We start from the raw sequence: 8,947 nt of genomic DNA, 5'->3' as shown, positions 1-8,947 counted from the left end.
GATCCACTTATCTTCTGTGAAGAGTCTCTTGTGCAACCGCAGAAGCAGAAAATAGGTTCAAAAGTTTCATTTGGAACACAACAGAGACATGTCTTTCCATTTCAGAGGTATTGAGTTTTGGGGTGATTCAGTTAACTTTCATCGTTTTGAAACAATGAAAATAATTTCTATTACCATCATAGGACATCATGCAGAACAACAGAGAGCTAGCGTGAAATGTACCATGCTGACTACTGTGTAGATAAAGCAAAACAGGACGAAATGATTAGTTAGCATTTTACATTTAGAATGCAACCCAGCCGGGCACAGTGTCTCATGCTTGTAATCCCAGCATTTTGGGAGGCTGAGGCGAGCAGATCATGAGGTCAGGAGTTCGAGACCAGTGTGGCCAACATGACGAAACCCCATCTCTACTAAAAGTACAAAAAAAAAATTTAGCTGGGCATGGTGGTGCGCACCTGTAGTCCCAGCTACTCGGGCAGAGGCAGGAGAATCCCTTGAACCAGGGAGGTGGAGGTTACAGTGAGCCAAAATTGCACCATTGCACTCCAGCCTGGATGATAGAGGGAGACTCCATCTCAAAAAAAAAAAAAAAAAAAAAGGATGCAACCCTATACTATTTTTAAACATTTACGTGAAACGTTGCAGTTACAAGGCTATTTAAGGAGGGGAGGACTGACAGCAAATAGAATGTTTGTGATAAAATAAATATGTGCTGTTTCCCATCTTTGAGGCAAATGGAATTAAAGGCAAATTATTCCATTTTGGAAAGTTCCTCAAATGTGGCGTTTCAGATGTTTACTGTATAGGGAAGTAGACTTTCCACTGTACATTGGAATCATTGTTTTGCTGCTTTTTCACCTTGCAAGTTGCTAGGTTCTGCTGCAAAGATTTTTAAAGCCTGCTTTGTTAGCAGCCTAGGACACATCCCTGACCTTACCAAAGTGAAAGTGAAAGCTCTTAGTTTTTCTTCTTCTTCTTCTTCTTTTTTTTTTTTTTTTTGCAACAGTAAATCTACTAATTTTACAGTCAGTTGAACAGCAATAGATTAATTTGTGTAAAGTCTGCATTCACAAAGAAAATCTAAACTTCAGTGGCTTGAATGCCTGAAACTGCAGTGTGATATTTGAAGGGTAGACACTCTTACAACTTGCCAAGAAGGATACAGGCAGTTCACTGTCACCTGCTTCTCGGCACAGGTGCTGACCCCTCGGTCGACTCGGGGCCTCCTGATGGGGTAGCAGGAAGGCTGGGCCTTTGTGTGGTACAGAGAACGCTTTTCCAATGACTGGGCTAGTTCTCTCCAGCAGACACAGGAAACAGAAGAAAGAAGAGGTTAAGGGCCGCCAAGAGGGTCAGAATGGGTTAAATTTAGTTAACATCAGAGGTTATAGCTTTTAACAAGAGCTACAAGAAAACTTATTCGAAGATGCAATTTGTTTCTTCTTTGTCCACTGTTATTTTTTCCACACTATTGATAGTGACAGCTTAACAAAGTTTTTATATGCTAAAGGTTTTCATCCCTTAGAGAATAAAGAACTGTGTTCCTAAAAAGAGATGCAGGTGGAAAACTTTATAAAGCTTCCATGATTTCCAAATTGGGAGCTTTGAAATAGGCTCCCTGCTTGGCTAAGTCAAAAATAATCTGTGAAAAAAAAATCCCTATTGGAAATGGAGGAATGCTCCAGTAGTCAGATGCAGAGCTCCTACTTCTAGAAGATTCTTTGTGTGAATTTTTCTCTCAGCCGTCCTAGTAGACTTTTCCCAGTTATTCAAAATTATCAAAGCGGCCTTCTCTGAAGGTGCATTTCTTCAAATTTAGGACATAATACTGGGCAGGACTAGTTGTTTATTGCATTTCTATGTAAGCAAAGAAAAATGGCCATAGATTTCTGTGTATGTCCTTTATGCTCGCTCTTAAAACTCTGTTACTCTGCATTTTCTGTTCAACAACTGAACTGTTAGGGAAATTGAGCTTTCAAAAGAGAGTCATGTAAATTCTAGCTCTTCAACTGGAAATGTATGATTACCTAGGACTGATATTCAGTGTCCGACATCATACTAAGGCCTTATGTGTTTTTCAGCTGCATTTCTCTGATAAATACGAGGCCTTGTTTTTGAATGAGTTTAATCATTCATTTAGTTGAGATTATCAAATGCCGAACTTGGGTTTTCACAGCCATGTTTCTACCTGATGGTCAGCAAGGAAAACGTAATCTACACATCTGAGTGCTGAACTATAATCCACATTTGACAACATGTTTGTTTCAGGTATGGTGAGGACTCATTTAAGTGTTATTTGGGAAATAAGATGTTTTATATAAGGGAATCTTCCAGATACCCTAAGCTTACCTCTCCAATGAATACAAACTTCTATATTTTTACCTTTATGAATGAAAGTATTTTATATAATGTATTACAGACATTCTTGCTTTCTGAAGTATGGTGTGATATTTTTTAAGAACTAGGAGTATCAGGTTGGGCATGATGGCTCATGCCTGTACTCCTAGCACTTTGAGAGGCTGAGGTAGGCAGATCATTTGAGGTCAGAAGTTCGAGACCAGCCTGACCATCTCTACTAAAAATACCAGATTCCCCTTGACTCTGTCTCAAAAAATAAAATCCAGTCTAGCCACATCTTTCATTTTCTGTATATAATAGGCAGATTTGATGACTGACTTGGACAAATGTTTTGGTATTAACACTCACAGTCAAAACCAGATACCATAAAATGGATTTATTTTAGTAATTAAAACTGCAACTTCAAATTATTACTAGGACAGCTTGTAACTGAATAATGTGGCCTAATGAAAAAAAAGTGTGCCATACATGATGATGCATCACTTAAAGGTTATAATCTATAATCACTGGCAATTCATCACGCCTCCTTTCACACTCAACCATCATGTCATCACACACTGGTGTGTGTCATTTGTGTTAATAGTTTACATCATTGAAGTTGCCACTGATTTTACTTTTGTTTTTTGCAAATTAGAATGGATTTGAAGTTATTCTGTCTATAGTTGGCCTCTCGTTCACTTCTTTTTTTCCTTTTTATTTTTTTAGAGACAGGGCTTTGCTCTGTTGCCCAGGCTGGAGTGCAGTGGCGCAATCATAGCTCACTGCAGCTTTGACTTCCTGGGCTCAAGCAATCTTCCTGCCTCAGCCTCCCGATAGGTGGAACTACAGGTGCATGCCACTACGTCCTGCTAATTTTTTAATTTTTTTTGTAGAGAAGAGGTCTCACCAGAAGGCTGGTCTCAAACTCCTGGGCTCAAGCCATCCTTCCACCTCACCCTCCCAAAGCACTGAGATTATAGAAGTGCGCCACTTTGCCTGGCCCACTTGCTTCTTGAATGGGTGAGAGAACTGCTGAGTGACAGTTGGCATCACAGGAGCTGTATCTTACCCCCAACCTGGTTAGGCGAGACCTTTGATTGCTTCCTGGACACCTGGAGCGTGGCAGGAGGGCCCACACATGAGCTTTGCCATGTGTGTGAGCGTGTGCGTGTGCGTGTGCGTGTACGTGTGTGTGTGTGTGTCTGCTCCTACGGGGTAAGAACCGCTTTCACAGGCAAAGGCATTAAGTATGGACAAAAAAACAAAACTGGGGCTGAGAAACATTAGCACTGTTATGTAACAAACTCAAAGACAAAACACAGGGCAGTGGAGAATTCTAAACGTGGAGAGGTCTGCGGAGCCACATGGCAGCCTGCTGGACCTGGAGCCACGCTTTGGCTGGCTCATCTGCTGTGTGTTTTCCCTAGCGAGTCCATATCTCAGGGGATTGAGGGTGCTCAGATTTTATACTTTGGCCTTAGCAATTAGAAAAACAGTTACAGCAGGATCCTCACGACATTTATGTTCAAAGATGTCATAACTTTATTTTGCTTACTGCTGATATATTACAGAAAATGAAAATGAAAACATAGCTAATATTGCATTAGATTGTGTATCAATCCATTTTGGTGAGAGAGATTTTATAAATTCAGTCTGTGTGCAAATGGAATTTGTTTTATTCATTAACACACACAATACAACTTACTATCTCACAAGAATACAGATTTCTGTTTTTTACTGACAGTTGTCTAAAATATTCTCATGAGAGGGGCTGGACTAGCGCTAACACTTTCTATACAAATTACTCCTAAGCAAAGTGTTGGAGTGTCTGAAGTGCTCTGTAGAAGCTGGGTCTGGAAATTTGTCCTAGAATCCTCTAGAATTTCTTTTCTTCCATTCAACTCTTTAGTAAACGTCCTGTTTCTCTAGTTTAGGGTGGGGGGTGCACATGCTACTACTGAATAATTCTCACTTGTCCATAAGATACTGTACTAAATGGGAATTAGGCTTCTGAGGAAAGAAGCGAAATGATTTGGTGACTTTTGTCCCTAATTCTATGACAAATGACCCATGGCTTTCCTGAGGGGACAGCACACGCAGCCGTAGGAAAGCTACAGATCAGAAATCTGTGCAGGAGAGGAACTGCCAACGGAAAGGACTCGTCAGCTGGCACCAACAGTTAGCATAAAGGCCCTGGAACAGGGGACACCCCGGTTCCATCAACCCGGGGAAGCAGCTGTCTGAGCCCAGCAGCCTGTGGTTGGAGCCACACACCGCCCAGAACCGCGTGGTGCTCTGGGTGGTAGCATTGTATACTCTGTGCCACATTTGCTGGCTGGCTGATTTTCAGCTTCAGCGCTTTCTTGGAAGTGATACTGTCACTTAGCCACATACCTCCCGTGACCCAGCAACGTGTACACATTGGAGGGAAGTGAGCGGCAGCAGATTACGGTGCTCAGCTAGCGGGAACTGCCTGGCCTTGCCCCACCTGCATAGCTCCCCCATGTCCGCTCCCCCGGGGGCCTTTGGCCTTGTCCTGCCTCTAAGACAAGGGCTAGGTCAGCCCACTCCTTGTCAGGGGCACTAGCTCTCTGGTCTTTCTGATGGAGGAATTCTGCCTTGTTTGTGGGAAGAGAATTCTGGATCAGAAAACTGGGCTTCAACACCCAGGGGTCCCGCTCTAAATTAAGGCCTCCTCCGGATCCCACTTGGCCTCAGCCTAAAAGCAAAACGGCTTCAGGGCGTATATTAATAAATAGCAGGGGCCGGGCGCGGTGGCTCACGCCTGTAATCCCAGCACTTTTGAACGCCGAGGCGGGCGGATCACGACGTCAGGATCAAGACCATCCTGGCTGACACGGTGAAACCCCGTCTCTACTAAACAAAATACAAAAAATCAGCCGGGCAAGGTGGTCGGCGCCTGTAGTCCCAGCTACCTGGGAATGTGAGGCAGGAGAATGGCGTGAACCCGGGAGGCGGAGCTTGCAGTGAGCCGAGATTGCACCACCGCACTCCAGCCTGGGCGACAGAGCGAGACTCTGTCTCAAAAAAGTAAATAAATAAATAAATAAATAAATATTACACATCCATGCACACGCAATGCATACAGTATGTACCATGTGTGCCAGTCACTCTTGCAAGCACTTTACATATACTGACTCATTTAGTTCTCATTAAAAGGTCTGTAATTTAGTAGTATTGTTCTTGTTATGTATCCTTTCATTGGTAAGGAAACTGAGGCCAGAAAGATTAAGTAACTTGTCCAAGGTCACCCAACTAAGAGGTGGCAGAGCTGGGATCAGGATTTAGGGAATCTGTCTCCAGAGTTTATGCTCTTAGCTACTGCTCTATAAACGGTAGCTAAAATAATAGTGTCCTATGTTATCTAAGTAATAATAATATGTTCTTATTCAACTGAATATATACCTAGATATTTCTTAAAGTGAGTATAATCCCAGAACTTCCTTGACATCTCAAAAATACTGCTAGAAAGGTGATCCTGGAAATCACCTACTATGAAGGAATATTTACACTGGTGTTTCCTTTATTCTCAAAATTGTGTCTAGTGTGGAGGAAAGAACTTCACAGTGGGAGTCAGAGGACCTGGATTTATTTTCCAACTCCGTATTTCACCTGCCGTGGGTCCTTGAGCAAGTAATTTTGATGGTCTGGTCCCCTGCTTTTTCATCCATAAAATGAGATAATAATGTCACGGAATTGCAACGGTCAAAAAGATAAACTCTTTTGGAAACTATAAAGGCATACACACATGTAAGAGAGTATTAATCTCTTGATCCCAGATCTCTCTAAAATACTTAATCTGAGGGTTTTTGACTTCTATGTGTACACTGAAGAGTCCAGGCCGCAAAGAGTTTCCACCCAGCCTTCCTGAAAAGAGAAATAATAATGAACCTCGCAACGCCTATCACTGTAGTTTGTTGTATAAAATTATATTTAAGCAGACTATGTAATAAATGGTATAAAATTCTCAATCTAGAAAGCAGATTTAATCATGTTCAACCAAAGCTTTCATTATTAGGATAATGCCCAGCCCACACACTTTGGGAGGCTGAGATAGGAGGATCGTTTGAGCACAGGAGGTGGAGGCTGCAGTGAGCTATGATGGTGCCACTGCACTTCAGCCCGGGTGACAGCAAGACCCTGTCTCAAAAAAATAAAAAGGGAAAAAGGGCTCTGTGACTTTTATGATTAGGATAATGAAAGCTTTGGTTGAACATGATTGATCTAGGGTGACGGCTAAAGATCTCTGCGGAGTATCAGTGGTAATCCACAACTGAAACTGATGGTCCAGCTCTGATCACTGCTGTCCGGAGTCTGTTGAGTATCAGTGGTAATCCACAACTGAAACTGATGGTCCAGCTCTGATCACTGCTGTCCAGAGTCTGCGGAGTATCAGTAGTAATCCACAACTGAAACTGATGGTCCAGCTCTGATCACTGCTGTCCAGAGTCTGAAGCACATGAGGAGGAAAATGAAGTACGCAACATTCCTTGTAGAATATTGCTTCAAGAAAGCTCAAGTTTTGGCAGTATGCCCTAGGTGGCACCTACTTGCACTGCCAAGTGGCTGCCATTTCTGCTGCTCTTCCCTAGGAAAACAGACAAACTCAAACAACAGGATGTGCATATGGCGTTCTTAGAGGGGTGGACACTAAGCAGCTCTCCCAGGCCTGAGGGTCCTCCCGGCCTGCCTCCCGTCGGCATGTTTCCTGAACAGCAGCTCCCTGACAACATGGGAAAGAGCTTGGGCTTTGCTATCAGGGAAAACTGGACTTGGGACATTCACTGGCTGTTACCTTGGGCAGGTTATCAAATGTTTCACACTTGTCTGTAAAATGAAGATAGTGATTTTAACATATAGCTAGGGTGTCTCCTAAATGTTAGATACCATGTTATTATCATTATTGCTTTATGATACAATATTACATGAAGTGCTGTCGGGGGGACAGGTTCAGGGTTTCTATAAACTGGTGATGTTGGAACTGCTACAAAAGAACCATGAACCTTGAGTCTGACCTGTAAGAAAGCCTTCAGCAGGACCACAGCGGAGGCCAGAATGGACGAGGCTGAGAGGAAGGTGAAGTTTATGTTTGATGGCCCCTGAAATTGCCTCCCTACAAAGGGCTGTGTTTCCTCTCTCACAATTTAATGTCTTCTCACCCATAACTCGCCCCTATCTTCTCTTCTGTCTGCATTCTACACCCAGGAAAAATTTCAGGTCAGCACCTGGGGAGATAGTTTTTGACAGGTTAATCATTTGGAACTCTTCCAATTACATTCTGAAGACATTGCCAACTTCCTAAATGTAGGCCTGATGCCATGGTCCTCTGCTGAGGGTCATGTTCCTTCCAGAAGGTCTCAGCTGAGAGCCACAGCGTGGCAGTGCTGCCAGAGACCTTATCTGGTGATAGTTGAGCTTTCTGGCACTGTTCTTTTGTGTTGAGTGGGGAAGTGGAGAGGAAGCTGATGAGGAGGAGGGTGGAGATGGGCTGGGTGATTCAAATTGTGCTCCCAGAAGCACAGAGCCTCATTTGAAATATTGATTCCTCTGTGGAGGTCACAGCCCAGCCTTTGTTGTGCTTTCAGAGGGGCTATTTATACATTTTGGTCTTTGTTTCGAGTCGCCTCTTATACTGGTGACACTCCAGCTTTGCCGAAGTCGTGTTTAAAAAAGAAAGTAGTAATTATTGATTGCACACTCAAATGTGGGGATCAGAATGAATGCAGACAAAGGCTTGCAGAGAAGTATTCTACTCCCACTGCTTCAAGGGGAATCTGGACTCCTAAAGCAAGGTTCTTGAAATAAATAAGGGCTTCCATGCCCCTGAAATCCAGTAAGTCTATCTTGGGTTTTCAGGTCCATCTTCTGACTTTTGCACTGTGATGGTTTCATCTCCCCTCCTTCAGGTGGAATGAGACCAGGGTGAGGGTGAGGTGGGAGGGGAGCAGAGCTATGTAGACTGAAAGGTTTGATCTTAAAGGTAATCTGTCCTTCTCACACTCCTGAATTCTCTGCCTCCCTCCCATTCTTACCTTGGCAGTTTATTTACCAGAAGGCTGGAAGCATGTTAGAGCCTGGAGATGTCATGCCAGAGACTCAGGATGTGCCCAAGTGCTTTCAGCCTGCAGCTGAACGAGCAGTGCCAAGCAAGCCCAGCCTAAGACGCAGCAGAAGAACCAACCTTCCAAGCTGAGCCCTGATCAATCTTTGTAAACATAAGAATTAATGGAACGGTGGTCGCTTTTTAAAAAAATAGAGACGAGGTTTCACGATGTTACTAGGGCTAGCCTCAAGCCATCTTCCTGCCTTGGCCTCCCAAAGTACTGAGATGACAAGTGCGAGCCACCTTGACCAGTCAGTGGTTGCTTTAAGCTATAAAGTTAGATTGTTATGTAATAATAGATAACCAAAACATAACCCACTAGACTACTGTTAAGAAGATGAAACTATTACTCTTTTGGAAAGCAAAAAGGTAGTACTTACCACAATCTAGAAAGGTATTTATATCCTTGGAAGCAGAAATCGTGCCTACTCTAATATTATCCTAAAATTCAACAAGCAAAAAACCGCATGTATGAAAAGTGTT

The 8,947-nt window shown here is 43.1% G+C and overlaps 1 long non-coding RNA gene across 1 annotated transcript; it reads right to left on the bottom strand.

Annotated features, from left to right (window-relative positions):
* Positions 1 to 5,520: 5,520 nt before the first annotated feature.
* Positions 5,521 to 8,918, bottom strand: LOC105490209 (uncharacterized). Its single transcript, XR_011614941.1, has 3 exons — positions 8,394 to 8,918; positions 7,377 to 7,586; positions 5,521 to 6,228 (listed from the first exon to the last, which is right to left on the bottom strand). It is a non-coding gene; the product is annotated as an uncharacterized lncRNA (long non-coding RNA).
* Between the last annotated feature and the right edge of the window lie 29 nt (positions 8,919 to 8,947).

The sequence above is a fragment of the Macaca nemestrina genome, chromosome 16 (genome assembly GCF_043159975.1).
Source record: "Macaca nemestrina isolate mMacNem1 chromosome 16, mMacNem.hap1, whole genome shotgun sequence".
Taxonomy (NCBI): domain Eukaryota; kingdom Metazoa; phylum Chordata; class Mammalia; order Primates; family Cercopithecidae; genus Macaca; species Macaca nemestrina.
The sequence above is the reverse complement of the archived record's forward strand: the minus strand, read 5'-3'. Positions and strand labels throughout refer to the sequence as shown.